Here is a 27,846-nt window from a genome sequence, read left to right as displayed (position 1 = left end):
TCCCTTGTGTTCTTGGGGTCGAGTCCGTCAGCCAGTCACTGGTAAAAGCGCGCCTCTTCCTTATTCCGTGCTCCTTCCTGTTTAAGTTTACTATGTGATTTGGCCCTGCGAGATCCTTTACCATGCGAAAATGAAAATAATACCAAGAAACGGTAGCCTCAGGAGAGCCTCCGAGATTACAATGAAGCTTGCGGCGCAGTAAATCCAGGACAACCAATGCGCAGCACACCACGGAGCCTGAATCAGCCTGTGCTCATACGAAACCTCCGTTGAATAAGATGATTTTATCGTGGAGTAATAAAATCTCACCCTCCTTTGGGACATATGGTCGCGCCAGCACTTCGCTGAAGTCACCGCAGCGAATCTTCACGGTCGTCGTCATATATATATATATATATATATATATATATATATATATATATATATATATATATATATATATAGTGACAACATCGACAGTCGCAGAAGAAATGGCGCCAAACGTTGGCGCCTCTTTCTCAGTCGTCAGTTGCCTATACACTCATGAAACTGCGGTGTAGAAAGTGTAGTTTTACTCGCCGCGGTGGCTTAACGGCTATGGTGTCGCTCTGCTAAGCACGAGGTCGCGGGAACAAATCTTGGCCATGGCGGCCGCATTTCGATGGGGGCGAAGTGCAAAAACACCCGTGTCCCGTGCATTTAGTGCACGTTAAAGATCCCCTGGTGGGAAATATTATTCTGGAGTTGACCACTATGGCGTGCCTCATAATCAAATCATGGTCTTGGCACGTAAAACTCCAAAGTTCAATACAAAGTGTAATTTCTTTGCTACACTTATAATAAGTGCCTTCGTCTAGGTGGGCGGAGCTACACTTCTGTGCTTATTAGAAAAAAAATTATAGTGGCGCTTCACTTTGTGAACGCAGGTTACGCGCAAGCGCATGGGTACTGTTCCGGAGTTTCTAAGCTATGCCATCTTGCATAGCTTAGGCCGACACACCCGCATTGTCGCAAGCACGTTCCTCGGGAGTCTCCTGCGCACGCCTAGCCCGCGCCTTTTTCCAGGTCTTGTTCAGCTCGCCCGGCTGCTTGCCGACGACTTCAGGGCCGAGCTCGGCCTGCCGTCGCTTGCGTTTCGGCTCCATCTTTCTTGCCCGGTGCTCTGCCTCTCAATAGACAGACGAACCCGGCACATCCATAGCACACACAGAGCCCGTAGCAACTGCCAGAGGAGGTACACCCAGCACCCAGCGTGCCTCCGCCAACCCTCCTCTTCCGCGACGCTCCGTGTCCTTCCTCCTCCCCCCAATTGCGCCTCCCTCCGTACCATCCCAGACCTTCCCCGCGCACCCTCCTCGTCTCCCTCTCCAGGTCCCCTCCTCCTCCGGCTCTCGCTTCCCTCTCCCGGCTCGGCGGCCTCCGACCTAACTCGCCGATTTCAAGACTAAACATGTACGCTTGCGCGTAAAAAAACAGCGACTTCCTATGCTAGCTATACTCGTGTGGCCAGTGTAGGAAAAAAATTGTCCTAAGGTATTTGGCCAGCAGTCTAGACAGTTACGTTGACAGCTAAGAAGACAGCTCCGAGCCTAAGTAATGGAACACGTCTGGAACCGTCTCGAAGAGACTTCTCCGTGGCATGATGCCACTTCGCGTTGACAAGAAAAAGCTAATGAAAACACATATTATAACTGTATTTTAACACCTTACATGTGCACACCTATGAAAAGCGGAACATCGCTTACATTAAGCGCATCAAAAGAAAGCGTGACTACGTTATGCTGTGAGCAGACGATCTTTCCATCGAGTTTCTAGCCTTTTGCACAGCCGCCATCTGTTTTGGAAAAGCAAAGTAGCCCGCATCGTTTTTGACTTCAAGGCTTTTTCCCGTTTTGCTGGCTTTATGGTATACTTGGAGTTTCTCTATGGACTCGGTTTAGGAAGCTCGCTAAAGGGGGCCTAAAAAGTAGCTCTAGGTGTACTGGAATGAGGCAGTGCGTCGTCCACATAGCAAAACAATGGGACAACCGTGGTCCCTTTTGCGACGACGCCAACAAACTCAAACGGGCGCTGCGATCGCAATCTATATCTAAATCATAATCTAGCATGCGCAATCTAAATATGTTGTGAGAAACTTTCTGCATTTATAAACTAAAACACTCTCAAAACGCTATTGAAATTAATATAACTAGCAGAAAATTAACGATACAGACTCTCGGGATACTTCATTAACGCCGTCTAAGCTTACACGTTTCCAATCACAGATCATGCAATGTTCCTGATCGTCTGCTTAATTTAGTGTTTTGGTTGCAGAAGACAAACACACGTCTGCTGTTTCCATTCGTATGCACGCATGTTTTTGTTATGAAAAAGAGGAAGAGGAAGAAGTGCCCAGAGCTCACTGGTGCTCTTGGCCTCTCGCTGTTACGAAATTTTTAACGTTTTTGCCATATTCATGAGACTCACTTCATGAAAAATGAGCAAGAAGATGTTCCCACGACAACCTGAACAAGGTCAGTCGTCTGTTTCATCGCTCACTTTTGGACGACGTGCCTTTGGAAGCTCGGACCAGCTCGATTCCTGGGAGAGCTGAACGCCAGAAGCCGTGAACTCTGACAGCGAGTACAGCGTAGTCATGGGCCGCCGTATGAAGAAGATGTGCCGTATGTTGACTGAGACGACTTCATCAAATAAGAGCGAGCAGGAATCCTTCAGGGTTTATGTGCCGCTCTCGACGTCACACAGCATGAACTCGCTCAGCAGGAAGTTTCTAACCGAAGTGTGGCCCCTGGGGCAAATCAACGAGATCAGGATCACCGCTCGCAAGAACATCTTGACAATAGATGTGAAAAATTCCACAATACTGGAGAAGTTAAAGACCATTCCACAGTTAAGCGCAATCCCCGTCCGCTCCTTTATTACTTACGGGAAGCAGACAACGATTGCTGTGATTTCCGACGTGGAGCTTGACATCAAGCTTGCGGACCTCAAGAGCCTTTTGAGGTCATCGGTGCGCATTCTTGAGATTCACCGCTTGGGGAAGTCCCGATGTATAAAGTTAATATTTGCTTCTTCGACATTACCAGCGTCTGTGAAAGTAGGCTACGTGATACACCTTGTACGACCATTCGTTCCGAGGCCTGTTCAGTGCCGGAAATGTCTAAAGATAGGGCACGTGAGCGTTGTTTGTAGAAGTAAAGCCACCAGCTCGCGTTGCGGCGGAGAGCATAATACCACCGACTGTGATGCGTCTTTATTTAAATGTCCCAACTGCACTGGCTCTCACGAATCGACTTCGAAGGAATGCCCAACGATGAAACAAGAAGTTCGCATTCTTCGAAAAATGGTTAAAGACCAATTTTCACGTAAAGAGGCTGCTCAATCTGTTTGCCAAAGTGACCAACGCTCGCGAAAGAAGCGCCACAAAGCCATTTCAGAAGAACTACATAGCGGGGCACAGGCGCCACGACCACCTCTGCCTGTGCGTGCATCGAGGACGGTAACGGCGCCTACTACTAATTCTAGATCGATTACAGCACGCGGCAAACATTCACCACCACCGGCTGATACATACACGGAATGACCTTTGCTTCCCTCTAGGCCCACGGCCATGCCAACGGGCCCTAGGGGTCCCCTGCGCCATAAAGCCAAAAATGATAGGGCCAATGAAACCGGTGGCACTACGGGCAAGCAAGGAGATGGACACAATGAGATTGAGAGCGTACAGGAAATGCTGAAGCACCTGGTGGAGTCAATGCGCGTGATTCTCAGTGGTCTCCAGAATCCTGCCGCTAAAAGTGCCCTGCAGGTGCTCGCCGTGCTGGAGCCGCTTATCGCAGTTCTTTACATGCTATAAGGCTTTTGTTTGGCGCTTGTGCTGCTCACGCAGGGGAGGCCCACACACCAGCTTTGTCCTAGCGCCTTTAAGTTCACTTGTATCGGTGACTACTGACTAGATATGGAACCAGATAGTGGCTTCATGAATGAGTTTTCTGAATGTTTATTATCAGAATGTTGAACTTGCTTTCACCGTTGCGCATACCTCTTTCTATGTCATCATCATCCCTCATCACACTTTTATGTCCCTGTTCCCCCTCCCCCTGTGCAGAGTAGCAGGCTGGAGCGCTTTAGCTCAGGCCGACCTCTCTGCCTTCATTCAAATAAATTATCTCTCTCGCTTTGTTATGGAGTATTTTGAAGTTGTATGAGCAGACACACGAGGATGAGATAGCCTGGAAGCAGCACCTGCACTGTGCCAGGTGGGTTGCACGGGATTCCTTTCACGCTGAATCAGACATAAAAGGGCTCACCAGGTCTCGTGGAAGAAAAAAAATAATAATGCTCTATGATGAACGCCGCCACCACCGTTTGGACATTTCGCTCCGCAAAACGCCGGTGAAGGAAAAGAATACAGCCAATGCGCTCGGTTTGAAAAAGCCTGCAGTTGTTCGATTCGTTGTGCAGTAACCACGAGGCGCGCGTGCGCGCGCTAACGAGGGAAGCTTTCAGCTAACAGTTCGTTTTTCATTTACCATCGTCAGCCAAGGCAATCCAGATTAGGCTACGTCGGCGGAAATCTTCGCGCTCTAGGCCTATGATCACGAGGCCTTCATAGGCCTTGAAGGCCTATGATCTTTCGAGCCGACTAGCGATCTCAAAAATGTCGGGGATTTATCGTTCAATCTTTGTCATTTGCGTGGGGTGAGCAAAACCGAAAGCCGGCGTGATCATTTATTTCTTACGAACATAAGTTACTCAGAAATCCGATCAGATTTGGGGCTAGGTGAAAGCCGTCGCTTTCATGTTTTCCGCCATATTTGTTTACACAAAGCTTATAAGGAGATCCAAAGCGAATTTGAAGCCCCCACTGGTTGTTGGATCGACGCAAGCCAAAACGCTCTTCTTTTAAGTCCCCAAGGCCCAAGGCGCAGAGAGCGGTGGTACCGTGGCCCGGATAGCTCAGTCGGTAGAGCGTTAGGCTTTTAACCTAACGGTCCAGGGTTCGAGTCCCTGTTCGGGCGTGTGGTTTTTTTCTTCTTTAATTTATTATTTTATTAACTATTTTATTTATGTAGCGGCACCAGCGTTTGAGCTCGGTACCGATCGCATACGAGGCGGATGCTCTGGTGCTAGGCCACCGTGCCATGGAACACATGCTCGCACGCACACGCACACAGACAGGCAGACAGACAGACAGAGCGACAGAAACCTTTAACAAACCCTGAGCGTACCGTGCGCATAAAAAAATGCCGCGAACGGGGCGGAAGACGACGAAGTGTCTTCTTGGCAGAACACTTGTTTCTGTGCTCTGTGAATTTTTGGTAAAATCTTCGGCTTTCGAGGTGCCTCGCCTCCCCGTCTTGCAGCCATGGACGCGGAGCATGCTAGAGGCCCGCCTGGCCAGACGTCATCACAGCCGTCAACCGCAAGGAAGCGAGTTGGCTCCCCCAGTGACACCGAAGACACCGAGCTGTACTCCATGTCGGACGACTCATCCGACGACGGCTTCATACCCGTCCGGAGTAAGAGGGCGAGAAGAAAAATCGTCAACACAGCGCCGTCAACTCCTGCGAGCACAACGACTATGAAGTCAAGGCCTGCGCGCTGGCCACACGTCATCATCTATATGCCGGAAGAGCCATCAAGCAACCTACGATTGCTGAACAGGCAAGCCCTATCCATTTTTCTGGAACGTGCGGTGCCGGATCAAATTAAAGATATAAGAATAAATCCACGCAAGAATATACTCGCCATAGATGTGTTCAACGCGACTGCGCTTGGAAAACTTCAAGCGATCACGGAGCTAGGCGGAATCAAAATGCGCCCCTTTATCCCGATCGACGACACATCCATAGCCGGTGTGATTTACGACATCGACATAGCCATTCCTAATGATGACTTACCTAGCCTCATCAAGCCGGCATACGAAGGCACGATCATTACGCAAGTGCGCCGCCTTGGGAATACGCGCTGCGTAAAAGTAATATTCAAGGGGGATTGTATCCCATCCCACGTTAAAGTCGGACATTTTCGACATCCGGTTCGACCATTCATCCAGAAGCCGCTTCAATGCCATCAGTGTTTCAGGCTAGGACACGTCAAGGGCGTGTGTCCCAACTCGCTACTGTGTCCCCGTTGCGCTGAACCTCATGCAGAACAGACCTGCGGTGCCACGGTCCTGAAGTGTGCCAACTGTAGCGGCCCTCACGCGGCCTCGTCGAAAGACTGTCCCCGCATCAAGAGGGAACGCGCGGTTCTCAAGCAAATGGCCAGAGACAATTCGGCCCACAGGGAGGCAGCCAAAGTAGTCCGGCGTCGGCGTCGACGTCGGCACCATCGTACGTCTTCGAAGAAGACGCATGCGCGAAGTGACAGTACCCACTCCTCTGCGGTGCCAGTTAGCCGCGCCGCGAAAGGGCCCACCACTTCCACGAAGGAAGCAGAAAAGACTCTATCTTTAGAGGAATGGCCTACGCTACCGAGCCGCTCCCTTGCGAAAGAACCTCAGAAGGTCGGGGCCCCACCTGATCCTTCTCCGGCCATGGATGAGTCACCCAAAACAGACCGTCAAGTCATCTCGGTGCTACGTTCTCTCATGGAGGCCATTCGAGCGCTTTTAGTGGACATGAGGACACCATCTGCTCGAAGCGCACTTAAAGTGTTGGACGCCTTAAGCCCATTGCTTGCATCCCTCAACTAGAAAGATGGCTACTCATACCCCATCCTTCCGGAAAGAAGTCAAAGCAGCGTCCGTCATCCAGTGGAACGCCAGAGGGCTAAAATCACGAATTTCAGATTTTCGTCAGTTTGTCTACACCAATGGGTTTCCACTCATCGTCATTTGTGAGCCCAACTTGTCGAAACCAATAAGACTGTCAGGATACGAGTTTATCATGTCATCAACAAACGGTGCATGCAGCAAAATCGTCGTTTTTGTTCGTCGTGAACTCACCTATGTTTTGCAACCAATTGCGCCCCACGACGACAATCAATATATATGCATCACAGTTAAAAAGAACAAACTCTTGTTTACTCTCATAGGCGTGTATATATCGCCTTCCAGCAATTTCAATACCAAAAGATTTGAGGATATCTTGAGTGTTTGTCCCGCCCCATGGGTCATCATAGGAGATTTCAATGCGCACCATCCAGCATGGGGAAGTACAAGGACAAATGCAAGAGGACGAAGATTGGCAAGTATCGCCCACAACTATGGCCTTACTCTCCTGAACGATGGTAGCCCCACCTTTCTTCGAGGCGTGACATACGGCAGCTGCCTCGACCTTGCTTTCGTCTCCAACTCTCTCGCCAGATGTGTGAAGTGGTTTCCAGACATTGAGACACATGGGAGTGACCACATTCCCACCTATCTGAACATCAAAGGCTTGTCGTCTACATCAGGCTCACGGAATACCATTCGGACGATTCAATGGGCCAACTTCAAATCTGAGATGGAAGATGCCTGCCGCGAGGGCCTACCCTCTGGGTTAGAGCAAACGATTAAAATGACGATGCAAAACGCCACTCGTATGATGACGATCTCTTCCACGCGAAATGACTTCGACATAGAATTAGAGCGACTTCGAGCGCTTCGTCGCCGGGCGGAACGTCGATATCGACGTACAAAATCAATCCATGACCTTAGGGCAGCCAGGAGGATGCAAAAGAAGATTCAGCGTCGTATGGATAGATTAGCGTCGGAACGGTGGGCAGCGTTTTGCCAGACACTCGACCCTCGCAAGCCACTGTCTCACATTTGGAAAACGGTGCAAGGTCTGCGTTGCCTTCCGGAACGGCGTTTTCCATTCAAGGCGCTAGCGCTTTTCCAAGGGCGGCAAGACATCGATGTCGCAGAAGACTTTTGTGCGCGGATCGCAGACCAAGCGACTCGTCCAGATCCTCCAGCCCGAGCTGACGTCCCCCATTCCCGTGATTGCCGCATGGACCTTCCTTTTACAATGGAGGAGCTCGAAGCGGCACTAGCTCTCTGCAGGCGCTCATCATCTCCGGGTCCAGATGGTATATCATACCGGGCCTTGTGCTATCTCGGAGAGTCCGCACGGATAGAATTGTTGAGCCTTTACAACTCCTCATGGCAGGAGGGAAATGTTCCTGACGAATGGAAAGTAAGCCGCCTGGTGCCACTCTTAAAGCAGGGCAAATCCCCATTAGAACTCACCTCTTACCGCCCAATAGCACTGGCCAGCTGTGTAGGAAAGATAATGGAACGGATGATCCTTGGCCGCCTGGAATGGTACCTTGAATTTTACAAGATTTATCCGCTTTCCATGGCTGGTTTTCGACGTGACCGCTCTTCCATCGACAGTGTAGTTGATCTCGTTTCATATGTCCAGCACGAAAGGTCCCGTAAGCGTTTATCTGCAGCTTTATTCTTAGATGTGAAAGGGGCATATGATAACGTATTACATGAGGCCATTCTCGACGCTCTTGCGACGGTTGGCCTAGGTGGTCGAGTTTTCTTGTGGATTGCAAGTTACCTGTCTGCAAGATCATTCTATGTGTTAACTGACGATGGCCCAACTACGCGACGCTATACCAGCAGGGGCGTTCCTCAAGGCGGTGCTCTCAGCCCGACGCTATTCAACCTCGCTCTTGTTGGACTTGCTGAATGCTTGCCAACTACCATCAAGATTTCAACATACGCTGACGACATCTGTGTCTGGACTTCGGCAGTCACACGTCCTCAGATACGTGCGCGACTTCAAAGAGCGGCCACTTTGACAGCGAACTACTTGTGTAAACAGGGTCTCAGCATTTCACCTGAAAAATGCGCACTAGTCGCATTTACTCGGAAACCGATGACGCCTTATGTCATCTCAATCAATGGGCGGACCATTTCCTATGTCCGAAACCACAGATTCCTTGGCGTCATTATTGACCGAGACCTCTGTTGGAGCCCACACGTGGCCTACATGAAACGGCGCCTGACAGCTACTTCCCAGTTGTTCAAATACTTGACAGGAAAGACGTGGGGGATGTCAGTAGACGCAATGCTTAAACTCTACAGAGCTCTCTTTCTCGGTTTTTTAAGATACAGTCTACCTGTACTGAACAACACCTGCAAGACAAATATTCGTGTTCTGCAGGCAGTACAAGCTCAAGCACTCAGAGTCTGCCTTGGTTTGCCCAGATGTACGTCAACAGAGGCGACTCTTGCGATTGCTCGGGACCATCCAATGCGAACTCACATTACGGTGGAAGCCCTGAGAACGCACATCAGACATTTTGCACGTGCCCCCTATCACCACCTTGCAGCACTACCTTCAGACAGGCACCAATCATCATTCTCTAAAACTATCATCAAATACAACGACAAACTTCCATCGGGCTTCACCGCTGCATCTAAACCATCGATACCCCCTTGGTGTCTTATCAGCCCCACAGTACATCTCAGTGTACCAGGAATCGGAAAAAAGTCTGAACTGTCGTCGCCTGTCCTCAAACAACTGTCTCTGCTTCTTCTGCACGAGAGGTACGCGGACAGTGAACACATTTATACTGATGGTTCCACAAACACCCAGTGTTCGTCCGGTGCTGTGGTTGTCCCAGCAAAAGCTATTACCATCAGCTTCAGGACTGACCACCCGACAACGTCGACATCTGCTGAACTAGCTGCTCTTCGCGCTGCACTCCGTTTCGTCAGTCGGGAGCCACCTCGACAATGGTCCATCTTCAGCGACTCAAAGGCAGCCCTACAATCTGTACTATCAGCTCTGCGTCGCGGGCCATTCGAACAGCTCGTATTCGATATTAGATGCCTACTCCATACATCACAGGAGAAAGGACACCACGTGACGTTTCAGTGGCTGCCAAGTCACTGCGGCGTCACTGGAAACGAAGACGCCGATAATGCCGCTCGGGCAGCTCTTGAAGACGCACAAGAAGAGGCCATACCGCTTTCACGATCCGACGCAGCTAGCAGACTTCGAGTGCTTGCACAGGAGATGACGCTCTCTTCATGGTGCACACCAAACAGCCAGACCAACCACAGCAACCGTCAATACCACCTGCCCTCTTTGATGCATCTCTATATGCCAACTGGACTCCGCCGAAGCGAGGCGACTCTGCTTTATCGCTTATGGTTAGGGGTGGCTTTCACGAAATCTTACTCATTCCGCATTGGAATGGCCGACAACGCTCTCTGCAATGCCTGTCTTTGCGAGGAGACGCTGCAACACATTCTGTGCGACTGTCCTGAATATAATGTTCAGCGACAGTCCCTGGCATCCGTTCTCGCGCACCTTGACACTAGACCATTGTCCCTCGACACGATTTTCACATGCCGCCGACAGAAGACATCGCAGGTGAAGGCGACGAAGGGACTACTTCAGTTTTTGAAAGAGACGGGATTGGACAAGCGGCTCTGACAGTGTTATCACGTACAATGCCAGATTTATGGACTCTACCGGACGATGTTTGTGTGCTGTGCTATGTGCTCTCTCTCTCTCTCTCCCCCTTCCCCATCTTTCATCGCCCCCATCCCTCTCCCATGTGTAGGGTAGCAAGCCGGTTACGCTAAACTGGTTAACCTCCCTGCCTTTCCTTCTCTACTTTTTCCTTCCTTCCGCGAACGGGGCAGGGAAAGCCGCAGCAAGCACTCGGCGAGCTTCGCGCGGACATGCATGACCTCCGCGACAACTGAAACTGTCATTCCCGGAGGCCCTGTGTTGTATCCTTAAAGCACCGCTCTGCTTCAGTGCCATCTGCAGCGACAGATGACGCTGCAGTAGACCGGTTTGCTCCAGCACCCAAGGCTGTCATCGCAAAAAGAGCTACGTTTCCGCCGCCAGACGACACACTGCCATATTCCAATGCGCCATATACCAGCTTCGTCAAATTTGGAGCGAGATTTGCCGCTGTCAGATTAGCTGTCTGTTTAGTCGTCTACGGCCCGTGTTGCAACACAGTGAAAATTAAAGCGAGTAAGCATGGAGGAAGAAAATAAATTAGGAGAGAGGTTTCGGCAACGCAGCCCAGCCTTTGCAAGCGAACTCTCCGTGAAGGCAATCTCTTCGCTTTTTTTCTTCGCAGTATCGGCCCCACACATTATAGAGTTTCATACGATAATTACTAGAGGGAACTCTGGCGCTGCAGTCGTTGTACCACCACGGGAATGATGGGAAGTACATGTATTTGTCTGATCTTCGTGCTTGTGGATTCAGACGCTTTTGCGGCTTTGTATATAACGCTATATAAATCTTATTGTCGTAAATTTCAGCGCAATCTATACTCTTCGAAGTGCAGAAGACGCCGCGAGCACGCACAATCGCTATTAATTGCAACGATTGAGCTTGTCCAGGTGGCCAAATCCAAACGCGCCAAGCGTCTCAAGGCACTGGCATTCCCGCGATAAATTCATAAGGGCGTTTCATTCGCTTGTCGATACATGCGCCCGTGGCTTAATGGTTTCAATATCAGGCTTCTGTGTTCGAATCCTGCCATTGGACAATTTTAATGGTGTTTATTTAATTATTTATTACGCAGTACATTGTTGAAAATGATGGGTTTGCAAAATCACAAAGCCGTTTGAAGACAAAAGGACGAAGTTTAGGCAAATCCATGTACTTCCCATAATTCCCATGCTGGTACAACCGTTCTCATTGCAGCTCCTGTAGACACTAGCGCTAGAGTTCCCTCTCGTAATTATTGTACGAGACTCTGTGCCACACATGACCTCTGAGACGCGCATAGGTGTTGTCTAGGGTGCCTCGATGTCCTCCTCGCACGCCGCTCGAGGTTAGTTAAGGTATTTAGATAAAACAAGTTTGTAAGGCAGCGACACTCATTGTTCTTCGCGTCGTCCTCCTCACTCCTGCACTTGCTCTCTCTTTTCTACTTCATTCGAGTCTGTGATTGGCGCATTGCTTGCACCTGATGTGCTCAACGGCTAGAGGTAATATTTAATATGTTGCAAAAGGTTCAGAACTACTGCGCATGCGCTAATCATCCGGTAAGATTTTTTGCCGGAAGAAAAGACGTAGTCGTATACCCAAGTCATAGGACGGCGTTTTGAGAGTGTGCTACGGCAGCTGGCATAAAAAAGCACATGTCGCTGTAATAAACTGCACGAGAATCTCCTTCCAGCTCTGTAGAAGTTAGGGCGCCTCGGACAATGAGGAACGCGAACACGTCAAAGCGTTTTCGTCCGTGTTTTGTTGCCTGCCACTGACACCTGTAGCGTCCTAAGTGCCCGCAGCGTCCGTCGTTGCGCAACAATACAAAATGGGGCATGGTAGCTGACATATGAATTATATTCACCTTGTGCATGCACTTGCGTTCCCATACATTGCAGCTTTGGCTCTGCTAAACGCCGCTAATGCGACAGAGTATACTTCACTGAATCACTGAAAGTCTGCGTCGAAGCCCCGAAACGTACAGTATGACCTGACCAGGCTTTCGGTGCGACGACGCAGCCAGACGCCGGTGTCGGTCATATACCACAACAACAAATGTTTTTGCGCTGTAACGTAGACCGCGTTTACTTGAATGCTGGGGCTTCATTTGATTTACAGCACACTTTTTCGCAGCAATTCCTTCAGGTTTGCTTAGCGACAACAGGGGCAAACGTCCTTCTGAATATGCTCACCCACGCCGCCTCGTCTGCTCGGCGTCTGGTTGGCGTTTCACCGTTTTCGTGTACCGTACAAGGGCGGAGTAGAAAATAATAATGTAATCAATTATTAGGCTTTTAAAGCGTTCCGCATCATCAACGCATCATCAGCGCTAAGGCTGTGCTGCCATCTGCTAGGTTAAATTGAAACCTCTTTTATACCTTGACATAGTCTGTGGAGGCCTGTCAGTGCCAAAACAAAGAGCTGATCTCAATAACGACGACAAATCCTACCTAATGGCCTGCCTTCAGCATGAAGTAAGGCTAAGCAATGACTGATTTCATCTTTTATTTCTTGCCGTCGGAGTGGAGAGCAAGTAACAAGCGTGAATTTGAATCGAAGCGGGCGCTTGCGAGGCGCCATGGCTAGTAGTGTAAAATATAAAACGTGCACAACGTTGCTAGTTGGACACCATGGATTATGCCCCCCCCCCTTTCTTTCTATACCGTACTTTATACTTTGAACTTAACAATTGCTTATTCTATATGTGATTTACCTCTATAAAACATACATGTTTCTATTCGGCGTGATAGCTCACACCAAACGTTCTTTTTTTTATGCACGCCCTCATTAGTTTTGATCCTTCTTGGGGACGCTCCAGTGTAGTTCGGGGAGGAGGAAACCAGCAGGAGAGGAGGATTGGCGCTACCTTGAAAACTTGTTTTATCTAAGGACTTTAATCCTAGTGATGTCCAAATCCACGCCGCGGAGGGTGGCGCCCTCTGTATCCTAAATGTGCATCTTAAAGACTATGCTTTTGCTCGTTGAATGCAGCGGAAGCGACTTCGCGAGCCGAGAACAAACACGTCATAGACATGTGGTTTCGATGTAAACTCGTAAAGGCTCATGGGACGCGTCGTCTGCTTGGCGCTTCCCGTTCAACAGATGACGGTTACGGAGCACGATTCTCCATTCGCGGGGCCCGTCGCGCTTGCTCTCTGTGCACCTTCATCGCAAGGTATCGCCCATGCTCCTGCTTTCTAGAGCCTGCGATGGTCGCATCAATGACTGACCACGAAATCTGAACAGAGACAGTCATTCAAAGTATTTTTTGTAACCGATTGATCGAACGCGTGAATTAGGCATGTGTGCTGTCGCAGTTTCGTGCTTATCTTGAATGACGAGTCGCACTTGTTCTCACGTCAATTCTGTTCGGGTCGAGGACGTGAGTGGTTTTGTAACATTTCACTGGTGAATATCAGATTTGGGCTAGAGCGCGTCGTATACACTAACGTGTTCGCCTGTCGTATAGCCACTTATAAATCGCGTTGCGCAGGTGCGCGTAGCTGCTAAGACTTTCCCTAAGAAAAATACCATCCACACATTTGGCTTTGCGACTTTTATGTCACTGATAAAGTAGATGCTTGGGCAAGTTTGTACGATGCACTTGGAGCTTTATATCATTTTACAGCGACCCTCTGTACGTTTTGCGAAGTTTAGATATGAATCGTACACGTGTTGTAATATAACTTGCTGTGCACGTTACTGATACTTCCTGGAATATTCGTAATAACAAAACGTCAACAGCACGTTTCGCATGGTTTTACCCCATGCTTTAACATAGTATCTCATTCTCTAACTTGACCAAAACACTTGTTATAAAAGTCTCTAACGCGTTCAAAGATGCAGTAAACCCTTTGTATTTGGGGACATTTTGTGATATTTGTGTGAGATATGGAACGCGAGTCATGCTTGAAGTGCTCGTCGGCTGCAGTTGGCTTCCCCGCACGCTTGAGTCTGTCCTAATATGCTTTCAACGTCTGTTTATAAGGAAAAAACTGCAGTCCTCCCACTACACCTAGCTCATCTTGCATCGAACACCAGATTGCGTTGTTCGCCTAAATGGCGTTCCAAGACATTCGGGCCACGAAAAGGCTTGAATTGAAACCGCTTGCACGCCTATAGTGCATCCACTTCTAAACCATACACGTTTCAATCAGCCTAGTGAAATTGAGATGAAATAAGTAAAAAAAAATTTTCGTTGGCACGAACGGAATTCACTTCAGGACAAGAAAGTGCGCCTCGCCATTCAAGGTAAGCACGAAAATGCGACAGCGGGCATAGCCAATTCACGTGTTCGACCGATAGGGCTAAAAAAAATTTTTAATGACTACCTATGCTCTGATTTCATGGTGAGTCATTGAGGTGACTATCACAGGCTCAAAAATTAGTAGCGTGGGCGATACCTTGTGATGAAGGTGCACAAGAGACCAAGCGCGACTTGTCCCGCGAACGGAGAATCGGGCGCCGGAACCGTCTACTGTTGAACCGGAAGCGCCGAGCAGACGGCATGTCCTATGAGCCTTTACATGTTTACATCTCACCTATTGGCCGATAATGTTTGGTTCCCGGTAGTTATTAATGGATGCGCACTTGTTTGGCTGCGCTATCATAGCTCTGCCTGCAGAGCGGGAGGACTAAAACCTGCCGCGCGCTCTCATGTGGCGATCACATGTTGGGTCGATACGTTTTGACCTCAGTCGTGTTGCCTGATGCTGTCTCCTAATTTTTCCTTCCTCCATGCCGGGAAGAGTCTACCCACCACGTGATCATGTTACGGTAGGCTTTAGTGTCTTCCACTGCCGTGCTACCTACACTCAGTGCACTCTCCTCCAAAATGACAACGGGTGCGACGGCAACATGCCGCTGCCACACTCGAATATTGCAACGAAGACGATAAATATATGCTTTCCAATAAGACCGTAGTTGGAAATAACATATCGAAATAAACTGTGCGCAGAGCGGTTGGCAAAGCACCCCATTAAAACCTACGGGGAACAAGTCACAATCCGCCGTGTCTAAGCAGAGTCATTGGCCGAGTTCGCCTTGGCCGAGTGCAGGGCCACGTGTTGGACTGACTTTCTGAGGGAGAAAGAGCGAAGGAGATGGCTTCACGAAGAATTGGCTAGCAAAGACTGGCTGTGTGACGTTATGATTACTTCTATAGTCGGATACAACTTAATCGTGCAGTGAAGCCACGCCCACGCCCTCATAACCGCCAGCCACTGTTTCTCCGCGAGGCTTCATACAGTTCGTACTTCCAAATTTCCCGGTTACCTAAATAAGGCGGCAACCACAAAAATTAAATTATTAGCGCGTAATTTTCTACGTTTTCACTCGTATATTATAGTGCAACGGTGAAAGCCTAATTCTTTATTGAACTGAAATAAAACGCTTGCTTCGCTGCAACTATTTACTGTCAAGTTTGATTTCAGTTGGCAGTGAATTTCATACGTAAAACAGGCTCAGCAATTAAATGAACTGCACCACAGATTTTGAAAAGTGAAATGTTCAGACTCCATACACTTTCTTCATGTCTGTTGCATACCTCATCGCTTCTGCCGATGAAAAGACTCTTCAAGAACAGCAGACACTCCGGAGGTATCAAGTACGACGCCATTTTGCAAATGTCGCATCACGACGATTCTGTTTGCTTCTGTGGTGGGCTGGCGGACTAACACAAGCCCGCGCGGTTTGTGTGCCTTGGTTTCCAACTGCTGTTTTTTTTAACTTGTATGCTAGTATATATTATTTCCTTCTGTGCACGAAAAGAGAAGCCTTCAACCTACAGTTCGGTTTTCATTTACCGTCATCAGCCAAGACAATCCACATTAGGGTACGTCAGCGGAAATCTTCCCGTTTTAGCCTATGATTTCTCGAGTCGTCTATAGCGATCTCAAATATGTTGCTGATTTATCGTTCAATCTTTGTCAATTGCGTGAGGTGAACAAAAGCGACAGCCGGCATGATCATTTGCTTTTTACGAACATAGCAAGTTACTCAGAAATCCGATCAGATTTGGTGCTATGTGAGAGCCGTCGCTTTGATGATTTTCGCCATTCTTGTTTCATTAGGCTTATGGGGGAAGACAGAGAGAATAAACATGATTATGGGAGGGAGCCAAAGCGGTTTTGGGGCCCCACTGGTTGTTGAATCCACGCAAGCGAAAATCCACTTTGTTAAGTCAAAGGCGCAGTGACGTGTAATCCCGTGGCCCGGATAGCTCAGTCGGTAGAGCGTTAGGCTTTTAACCTAACGGTCCAGGGTTCGAGTCCCTGTTCGGGCGTGTATTTTTTTTCATTGATATTTTTATTAATTGTTCTAGTTATTTAGTTATTTTATTGCTACCTATTCATTCACGCAGACAAAAAAAGACAGCAAAGCAAAAGAGAACTGCATGGTAGGAGGATACATCCTGGAGGGCCCGCTGTGAAGGTTGTGACCTATGCGGACGACCTGACCCAAGTGTGTAGTGAAAAAGATGAGCTGCGTCGTGTGGTGGAAACTTGACAAAGTTTTGTGACGCTTCTAGTGCTATGGTGATAAGCACACCGGCACATTAACTGGTCCCCGCCAACCACCGGCAGCAGGCTTACGCCCGCTACCGCAAGTGTTTGGGCTCGTGGTTAGGAACGTAAAACTGAAAACGATCGCGTTTTCTTAATGTTTTTGCATGGAAAGGACTGACAAAATGAGAAGTTGCCTGTGAGTGTGCTTTGTCTCAGGAAATCTGAAAAGTGGCAAGGCCACCACACGGCTAAATTTTCTCGCAGCAAAGTTTCGTGAACGGCACGGAATGAACATTCCGTCAACAAACCGGGCTTTTGTTTCCAACTCAGTGTTTCTTCAGAGTGTTTGGTACACAGCACAGGTGTCTCCCGTATTCTGACACGCAAGTCAACCGGGAACAGCGGTTTTGTGCAATATTCATCTGGGATTCGCGGTTTGAACGCATGACACGCAGCAGCGTTTACATGAGCCTGGCAAAAGGAGGCCTCGGCCTAGTGAGTACTGAACTTAAATTGAAGGTTCAAATATACTTTTTTTCTTCGCTAGCAGGATAGGGCTATCATGACGTATTCTTCCAGACATTTTGAAAGGGCCTCAGGGAGCATCAGGGAGCAGGATGCTCAGGGAGCATCGAGAGCTCGAGAACTACGTTCTTTTTTTTTTTTTCTTGCCTTGCGACTATGCCTAGTGGCAACCCAAGCGAACAAAGAACTTTGGTTTTCCAGAGCGTTAGAGCAGGCAGCGCGTTTCTTTGAGCAGTGGTACTCCACTCAATAACCTACAGCAAGTGAAACGACAAATACTTTCCTGGGACACTATTGGCATGCTCGTTCCACCGCCACTGTACCGTTCTAGAATGGGAAGCCAGCTCGTGCTGATGTAATTATAGCGCCTATCACATTACCCAGTTTGGCCTGCAGTCAAAGACTTTTTTGTGAGGTTTCTTCCTCCCATGGTCTGCAAATTGCTCACTGTGCCCGGTTCTGGGAATCCTTGCAACGTATGTGTTTTTGTTCTGTACGACTGCAGTTCCCTTTTGGCATACGATGCGGGCAGTCATTAATATAACACTGTAACCAGCCTCCAATGATCTAATGTTCTTAACGGTGGTCGAGTATCCTAACTGTAAGTGGACTGAGACGCTGATGTTACTAGGGCTCAACGTAATTTGGTGCTCACGCATGGAATATGTCGAGGCATGTGCCACCCCAACGTGCACACACTTCTGCCCTGCATTTGCCTTCACCAGCTCTCTGGCAGCAGCGATTGAAAGTGAGCTCGAGACAGCGAATGGAGGACTCTAGAGGGGCTCTTAGACAGCAGCGAATGCAAAATGTAGCTACATGCAGCTTCAGCTGATGGAGCAGAAAAAGCTGCTGCTAATGTCGTATGTCATGGTGCATGTATATTTGGAACACCGAACACGAATGCACTGCGAATGTTATGTGCAAAAGAAAAGGCGAAGGGCGCCTATTTAATATAGAAATATTACTTTTCTCCCATTTTTTATATCGAAGGAGAAATAGCCCGGATCGCTCAATCGCTAGCGCACTAGGCGTTTAACTTAACGGCCCAAGGTTCGGATCTCTGTTCGGGCGCGTGTTTTCTCATTCTATCTATTTGCTAATATTATTTATTTATTTATTTATTTATTTATTCTATTTCTATCTATTAACGCACGCAGACAACCTAAAGAACGTCTGTCCCGGATAGCTTACTCGATCGGTAGGCTTTTAATCTATCGGTCCGTGGGTTCGAGACACTGTTCGGGTGCGTGACCTATTTTCTTTATATTTTCTTATTTTTATTTATTCGCTTGCAAACTCATCTTGGTTAAGGTCACCACCATTCTTGACATAAGCACTAAGGGCAACCGGCCTTGAAACTTCGCGTGCCGACAAGAGCGCCGTAACACGCCGCCTAGTGAGCAGCGGAAACAGTTCTCAGTAGCACGAACTGCGATTTCGCGTAAGTAGATTCGCTGCTCATCTTGAGGCACACGTGTCCAGCTTCTGAGCTAACTGGGCACTGGCGTGCCAAAACGTAAGAGCACACGCATTCCTGGCAACGAGCGCAGCCATGTACAGAGCTTTGCTGGGCGCATCGCGCTAAGGCAAATGGTGATACAGGCCCGCTTGCATGGTATACGTATATAAACTGGTAGTGAAGCTTCCACACAAGCCCACATGTCCAGAACATGGCGGCGTGTTGCAACCGTCGTCATCTATGTGTCGGTGGAACAAGTTGCTTGTGTCCTGAAAAAAAGAAATGAAGTGAAAAATTACGCCACACCAGGAAGTGTAAGTGACGTCGTGATTTACGTTCCTTGTCTCGAATGTGCAAATCCGTTTGAGGTGCGGCATTTCGATAGCAACTCGAAGCCAATTTTTTTCTGAGCTTGCGGCTATAGCCTCAACTTATGCGCCAGCGTGTCTCTATAAGAGTGGCCTGTGTCTCAAGCTCAGCCCAATTAGGCTGGCAATGACGGCCATTGGTTTTGTACGTTCCCTAAGAACGTGAGGGACTAGGATGTCAATGAATGGCAATGCGAAAGAGGTTTCAAAAGCCACTTCACCTTTATTACAGTAGAACTGTAAAGCCGATATAGATGCCCGAATGAGAAAATATGTTTCGATGGAAAAGTAGTATTGCCAGAACAAAGTCGCAATACTGCAATGCATGCGAAACCGATTTACAGAATCCTCGAAGCACTCAAAATTATTTGCAACGCCATGCATTCTTATGAGACAGTTATCAGACAAGACAGCGTTGCACCCGAATTACCATTTAAATGCATTTCAACTTCCCAGTATTGCTCCCCTGCAGAGGGCACATGGCTTGTGTTACTAAGTGTGAAAAAAAAAAAAAAAAAAACTAACGCTATCAGGTTTTTCACGCAAGACTGCCCATGATTTCAAAGAGGGTATAGGAAAGATAAAGAAGCGGTTTCTTCGCACACTGTTCGCGGCAGCGGACATCAGCATCGGTCGGAATGCGTACCCAAAATGTGTGGCAAAGTACACTGGTGTTACAGTCAACACTTTCCCAGAGAGCGCAATGCGCGGAAAATCGAAAACCAGCCTCACCAAGTGGTGGAATGTGGGAACAACATCCTTAGTAAAGAACACATCGCGCGATGATTGTCGACGTTAATGCGATTAGCATTTAAGCGATGCAGCGACACACCGTGTTGCCAAATTCTTCACTTCTGTGTAGCCGACCTCTTCAATTTTCTGTTGGAGACATCATCTTCCACTTCTCTGTAGCTCAACACTCCTCGCTTAGAGCACGCTCTGGTCCCATTATGTTCGCTTCACTTCTTTCTCCTCGCTCGGCTGCTTTTGATGCCGACTTTTTCCTTTTTCTGTCGCTCACTATAGATGAATTTTATGTTACTGACTTCCTGCCTCTTATTTTGACTGTCTGAGAATGTCGCCAAGAATGTTCGCATGCTCAGCGCCATGTGCCCAGTTTCACATATCCAGTGCCCAAAGTCTGTTCTTTGAAAACATTCACGAGGTGCCGCATCGCAGACGCATGGAGAGATAACAATCTCTCACATATATGTCGCTTTTTTTTCTTTATAAAAATGATTATCTCACGTGCTGCGACAGTGTCTCTGCTCTTTCCCTGAATTCGTAGCTCGCACAGCCGTGGTTCGCTCTCACATGCGAGGTTAAATGCGCATTGTCTTTATTGTCAGCATCAGGCGTGCGTTCGCCTGCACGGTAACACAGCGCCCCTTCTGTCCGACGTAACTCCTGCCGCATGCGAGCGATATTTCGTATGCCAAAGCCCGGTTACACATTGTGTTAACGACCGTGGAAGGGCCTAATGTTGAGAACAAAAGCAATGCACATTAAAGAACGCATGTCTTCTGCATGTGGCTGTGAAGCCCGGCTGTGTGAGCTACGAATTTCGGGTAAGAGCAGGGACACTGTCGCACGCGAGATACTAGAATAATTTTTGTAAAGCAAGAAAATAAAAAGAAGACAAATGTGTAAGTGGGGCACCGATATTTGTATGCCTCTGAGAGGCGGTATCTCGAGAATTTTTTCAAGGTTATGTGGTTCGTGTCTTGAGCATTACCATAGTGCGCTTGTGCGGGCGGTGGAAGGAGGTATGTAAGTATTGCGCCGCCTTCAGAAGGTGACGTAGCATCTGTCCCGTCTTCTACTACTATATGCATCGTCTTGTTTAGTGTCATTGCTGCGAAGATGAACCCGCTATAGATTCCAATTGTCTTGGTTAGAAGCGCGCCTTATAGCTGTTACCGCTCACATCCACCGCGCTGGCTTGGTGGCTATGGCGTTCTGCTGCTAAGCACGAGGTCGCGGGTTTGATCCCCGGCCGCGGCGGCCGCATTTATATGGTGGCGAAAACCAAAAAAAAAAGTGTGCGCATTTAGATTTAGGTGCGCACTAAGGAACTCCGGATGGTGAGAATTATTCCGAAGACATCCACTCCGGTGTCCCTAATAACTTACTGTGTAGTTTCGGGAAGTCAAACGCCACAGTTTAATTTACATTCAACGTGCGCTCACGAAGTAACGGTGCCGCGCAGCCACAGAAGTACCGGAAGGTATTACAGCAGTGTATGAATCCAAACTAGTTGCGCTGCATCTAGAATTGAGCCCAGTTTCTCGTTGTTTGCTCGTGCTGAAAGTTTTTACGGCCGACCATGTTCCGAGAAGTTTTGATGCGATTCGCAACGTGTTACGTACAGAAGGAAGAGAAAAGAAGAAGCCAATTTAAGTGCCGGCTGGCTACCCTGTGCTGGTTAAAGTGAACAAAAGATGAGAGAAGGAATGAAGAGGGGGAAAATTGATAGAATAACGCGATGCAACGAGCTACATCTTTCAAAATCGGTCACATAATTCACAAGTCCTTAAGAATGTGAGCAGCGCATTTAAGGCCTTCAGTGCCGAAACCTGTCTGGATCAGTAACCTAGGACTTTTTCTTCCGTCAAGGGACAATCCTGCAGTCTTTCCAGCGCGGGAAAGCCACAGAGGAGGTGCTCGATCGTCTCCTCGCAGCCGCAGTTGTCGCATGCAGGGCTGTCGGCCATTCCATTGCGAAATGCGTAGGCGTTTGTGAATGCCACGCCGAGCCACACGTGGCAGAGAAGTGTTGCTTCTGCTCGTGGTAACCCTGGTGGTAGACGGAGTTGCAGACGTGGATCGAATATGTGCAAGACGTGCGTTGGTAAATTCGCATGTGCTTCACAGTGTCAGTGTGAGCTTACGCGCGAGCGAGCGGAGCCTTGTGGATGGATCTGTTCTCGACAGTGATGTTGGTACGCAGTGGACGCTGTTGTTGAGCAAATCGGGCAGCGTCATCCGCACTGTCGTTACGAAAAATTCCGCAGTGACCCGGTATCCAATGGTAGATGCTGTTGCGTCCCTTGCCGATTGCGCGATGGTGATGTAGTCGTATCCCTGCGACTAGCTGCACGTTAGGTCTGGGACTGAACGGGGACAGCCCACACTGGAGAGCTGTCTTCGAGTCACAGTATATGGACCATGACTGTGATGATTTGTGACCAACAAGCTGCAGAGCAGCACGGATAGCTGCGAGTTCTGTAACTGTAGCCGCATACAGGGCGACATTCAACGCAGTATATATACTGCATGCAGGGCTGCCTCCAGTGCATTGTACTGGTTATATGTCTAGTTTAGGAGAGCCGGCGCAGCAATACTGCGGAGCTGGGAGAAGCAGTGGGGCGTGAGTAAGCAGTCGGAACATTGCCAGATTATGCTGCCTGCGGTACAGACGCGTGCAACTTGCCTCTTGTAAATAGCGTGCGCATCAATGCCCTCCGCTTGGTAGGGCTGTGAAAACATTACGTTAAATGGGCGTCCCAGCCGTTTTCCTTCTAGTGCCCTGTGGTATACGCTCCGTATGTCCAAGGAGCTTAGTGGCTGACCTTCCACGTAGTATGCAACGGGTCGGCACAGTTTTGTGTATCCGTAATGCGCATTTTTAACGAAATCTGCCTTGCGATAGCCGACGTGAATTCCCTCTATTTACCCCACCAGAAAAGTGGCAAATGGCGGTTTCATCTTCAGTGACACGGAACAACAAATACTGACTGAACTGCAGTGACGGTATATTGTGAAAAACTGGCAGCACGGTAAGGGGAAAAAAGCGCATCAGGACCTCTTTAACGCTGGCAGGGGCTTATGCAAACACTATTCGTTTGCTATTCGCGTTTCTGAGTGAATAAGTAAACGCAGGAGCTTAAATAAGAGTTAAGCAAAAAGAAAGAATTGCTGTTGAACATATTTTAATTACCGAATTAGTTATTTACTTAGTTACTTACATTGCTCACTTATATATTATTATTATTATTATTAGTAGTAGTAGTAGTAGTAGTAGTACTAGTAGTAGTAGTAGTAGTAGTAGTAATGAGGTTGCCTGGTTCCCACACGCGCAAAAGTTCATCGCAAATTGATAAATAATAAAACTACCGAACAGAACGCTCGAACGACTTCGAAAGAAAGGTGCTCGCAGCATTCTTCATTTCAGCACTGCCGCCCATTTTCAGCTTGTCGCAGTTTATCAAAATAAAACCTCTATGCTCTATATAAGGAATTTTTCATTTTTATTAAGCCCCCTTTCATTTTGAGAGCGACCTTTAAGGTATAAAGAGTAGAGATTACTGTGCCTGATATTTCCACGCGAGAGAATTGCCATTCTCCTTTCATCGATTTCCTGCGTTAAAAGTGGAACAAATCCCCCTCGAGTTCGAGAACTTGGGCTGAAACCGGAATCCAATCGCCCTTGCCGTAAAGAAGTAGGCAAGACAAGCGCCCGTGCGTCGCTTCGCTCCGGGGCTAAATTTAGAACGTCTTGGAATTAACAAAGTGTCCAGGCAGGCTCCGGCATGTGGCGGCTCGTGCCGGCTCGAAAGCCTGCGCTCGAGGATTATAGGCAGCAACTTCGCGCTCCGCGCCGAGAGCTTTGCTAGAAGCCCATTTTAGTCGCCGTCAATACGCTTAATTGTGAAGCTGCGCTCTATAGGACAGATCCCACCTAGCTGTTTGAAATTTAAGTCCCTGTCAGACTTTAAAATCAAAACGCTCCGTCCCGTAAGAACGTAGATATGTCGCTGTGGAATCAAGACAAAGTACTGCGCTTCTTTGAAGGAGACTGAGGATAATAGAGAAAGGTGGACTAACAGTAAACGAGCCCCGCAAGCACACAATGTACTGTAGCGAAAATATCGACGGGGGACGAGGCATGCGGTAATTCCCCTTTTCCGCGTTCTGCTTGCTCCACTCTATTCAGTAACAAAGCCGTGCGCGGCATCCTGATGTGCGCAGTGTGAAGAACGGCGAGAGATGCCGCAGTTGTTGAACACGCATTGTCTGACGGACTCCGCTGTCTTTTGTGAAATGACATTCACGACGCCCGCACTTTTCAATATGCACTCGACTGCACAACTACATTACCGGCGGCACACATTCTTTCGTGTCAGCAGCTTACAATTCTCGCAAAGTGTGTCATGCAACAGATTTTATCTCCTCTAATCAAATCACTGCTGCTGCGCTCACTCTAACTTAGCGTTAGCTGGCGTACGTGCACTGGAGCAAACGTTCAGGTATACGTGACGGGTAAGGTTAGGAATTCCTTTTTTTTTTAATCTATGTCTGGCGCTCTCGTAAAAGGTCGACTGGCATAATCATTTTGAATTCGTCGATGCAGAACAAGGTCAATATCGTCATCTCAGAGAGAAGCGTCGCGTGCTGCGAAGGATATCAGTACACGAATTTGGCGGGCGCACGCTACACTATGTAGCTCATTAAAGGTGCAGCACAAATAGAACGCAGACGCTAAGCAAGACAAATAATTAAACGCACGCACACACGCGCGCATGCGCACGGTGACCGAGGTTTGCGGTCGATTGTGATCGTGCAGCTAAATTGTCGCTGTTTCGTTCTTTTCAACAAAATTTGATGTCATGCACACACTCGTGTCAGGGACACCGTCTCTTTCGCGACACTGCACGCTTAGAATTTCAGTGAGGTTGACTCTCTCTTAGCTCGCACGTCGCTGCTCTGCGATAGCCGACGCATGGGTCGACCCCACTTGAGTGTATTCGTCTAGACAATGGTATCACAGCTGGAGTAGTCGCGAATGTGTCACGTGCTCTGTGATACAAAGAGAACACTGAAGAACGATAATGTTAACAGTGCCGAAAATAGTATCGCGCAAATGGTGCTCGTGTATCTTCTATAAGCGAGACTCGTCCACATTGTACGACACTTGCAATATCTCAGAGCAGCGTTGCCAGATTGTCACATTTATTTTGCCCACGTTTCGAGACAAATTTTTCCTTTATTTTACTTGTACATTGGAAATATTTCACTTCCTTCGCCACAGGAATGAATTTATTCACGAAACATTTCTAAAGCAAGAAAATACTTGTGTTTGATTTCGTAGTTATTACGAAAAAAGAAAGTCGGTCTTAGAGCATATACATTCATAATCGGTTCGTACAAAATGGACTTAAAACTGGAAATTAAGGCTCGTTGAACCAGCAAACAGCAGCCAGATATGAGTAGTTCCCTCACGTGTTCCTCTGAGGTCGGCCAGTCTGGAGGAAAGTTTAATAACTACTTACAATGTATTGATAAATCGTTTCCTCTTTACACCTCAGACTTAAAGTGATTGTTATCAGTCTTTCACGCTTTCAAACCTTTTACCTTAATCTTAAAACAACTTGAAAAGGGACTCGCCATGGTGACGCAGTGACAAGTGCATTGCGCTGCCAAGCCCGAGAGCGCGGAATCAAATCCCGGCCGCGGCGGCGGCCTTTCGATGGGGGCGAAATGCGAAAACATCCACGTATCGTGGAGTCCCCCATCACGGCGTGCCTCATAATCACATTGGGGATCTGGCGCGTAAAACCCCGTAAAACTGTAAAGCAGTAGCTACACTCGTCGCATAAGCGCAGTTGTATACTATCGCTTAAAAACGCATGTAACGCCGGTAGCCTTTCGTTGCTGCAAGCGAGCCGTTTAACACAGGATACTGTTTTGCTCAAACTCCTTCCTACATTTAGCTTTACCTGCGCTACGATCCCCAGAAATATTGTGGCATAAGGTCACTTACGCGAGCCCGAGGCGATGTCCGTCTTTGCAACAGTCCTTGTTGCAACTGCGAACAAAGTTTGCCGCACTCAGGATCCTCCGATTTAGAAGCAGTGTAAAACGACGTCTGCGTGAACGTATATAGGCATGCAGGATTGACTTGAAATCACTTGGCTACTCGCAAAAGTAATTATTGTAGCCACTGTTGGTACTGGGAGCAGCAAAAACAAACAAACAAAAAACAACGCACATACACGCGCAAAAAAAGACAATTTTACAGCGCACTGATAGTGTACGTCTTGTCGTCTTTCTTGTCCCTGTCAATTCAGCGCTGTGGCCTCAATTACCACAATTTTCGACCACACTAAAATATTTCCCATGTTCTACAATGTAAAAAAAAAAACTAATTTTTTTTCCTCCGACTCCTGATATTTCCCACCAATATGGGAAATTTCTCACGATTTGGCAACACTGGCTTGGAGGCTGACAATATTCGAAAGAAGTAGGCACTTTTTCCTCCTCCGTTCTATCGTAGGCCAAAAAAGCAGCGATATAGTTTCGAAAGGGAAATCTGCACAAGCACCCGTCGGACCGTTCCTAGAGAGAGAGAGAGAGAGAGAGAGAGAGAAGAAAGGCAGTAAAGTTAACCAGTGTCGTTTCGAAATGGGTTTGGACTGATTTGCGTACACAGTAGATTTTTCAACCCAGTCAAGAAAATCCGGCGATCACTACAGACAGTACTTTGGCCTTACACTGTACGACCAGAGCGAATGCGGCGTAAATCCGACATCGATGTTCTTCTTTTTTATAGTGCACATGTCTTCGAGACAGCAAGTTAATTGTGCGAAAACCAAGTAATCCCCGTCGGCCAATAAATGTGTTTACGGAAGGGTAATGCAATAACGCTAGACCGGGTAGACACTACGAGGACAAATAAAAGGGGACTAGCTTTCCTGGAAAGCGGTGAAAGAGATGGCTTGGAATATCTCCGACATCTGAAGCGTTCCAAGAACAGGCAGCGTTGGAGAACACGAATAGGTAACCTGCACCACGGAGATCGGAGAGTGCAATGCAGGGTACGGCAACGCCAGGGAGGAAGCTGAGCGCATGCAAAAGTTGAAACCACTTCGTGAGTCTTCATAAACCGCCGCGGTGGTTTAGTAGCTATGGCGCCCCGATGCAGAGCACTGGGTTTCAGGTTCGACTCCCGGCCACGGAGGCCGCATTTTTTTTATGGAATCGGAATGCAACAAAGTTCGTGCGCTGTGCTTTGGGCGCGCGTCAAAAAACTCCGCGCGGTCAAAATTAGTATTCAGCCTTCCACTACGCTGTCCCTTAATACCTAATGTGCACTTTCGGTTTGCTAAGCCGCATGATTTTAATACGGCCGTATACAGACGGAACTTAGTTGCACATCGGCGCTCAGTGAAACTTGACGTCTCACAACTGCCATAGCCATACCTGGCTGAGCTTTACATCGGTACACACACGCGCGCACAATCGCGTAACGGGGAGAGACGAAAGTTCTATCGGTGCGCACAGTTATCACTTCTAAAAGATTTCATTTTTTTTTTGCTTTGCACCCGCGGAGATGTTGGAAATGCCGTATTATAGAAAACATATTTTCGTTGTTTGCTTTTGTGGTGTCAAGTTAGTGCGCTAGAGCAACGGCAACTATATTTGTAGGACGGTTGTTTTTTTGGTTTGCAGATTTGTCGAAAAGCTACGCCCTGCAATCTAAAGCTAGGAGTCTTGCTATTCACACTCCTAAAGGGGGCCACTGAAAAGCTCTTCAAAATATCGTGGGAAAGGCGCTTTTCTAAATGCATTTGCAACAGTGGCCGTTGTTG

At 48.1% G+C, this 27,846-nt stretch overlaps 1 protein-coding gene and 2 non-coding genes across 3 annotated transcripts in view; all 3 read left to right on the top strand.

Annotated features, from left to right (window-relative positions):
* The window catches only part of LOC129387973 (uncharacterized), a 176,720-nt gene that overhangs the window by 145,236 nt on the left and 3,638 nt on the right, over nt 1-27,846 (top strand). The window lies entirely within an intron of this gene.
* On the top strand, nt 4,928-5,000 carry TRNAK-UUU (transfer RNA lysine (anticodon UUU)). The gene has a single exon. It is a non-coding gene; the product is annotated as a tRNA-Lys (tRNA).
* On the top strand, nt 16,605-16,677 carry TRNAK-UUU (transfer RNA lysine (anticodon UUU)). The gene has a single exon. It is a non-coding gene; the product is annotated as a tRNA-Lys (tRNA).

This window comes from Dermacentor andersoni, chromosome 1, assembly GCF_023375885.2.
Source record: "Dermacentor andersoni chromosome 1, qqDerAnde1_hic_scaffold, whole genome shotgun sequence".
NCBI lineage: Eukaryota > Metazoa > Arthropoda > Arachnida > Ixodida > Ixodidae > Dermacentor > Dermacentor andersoni.
Note: the sequence above shows the minus strand (reverse complement) of the source record. Positions and strands in the feature narration are given on the sequence as shown.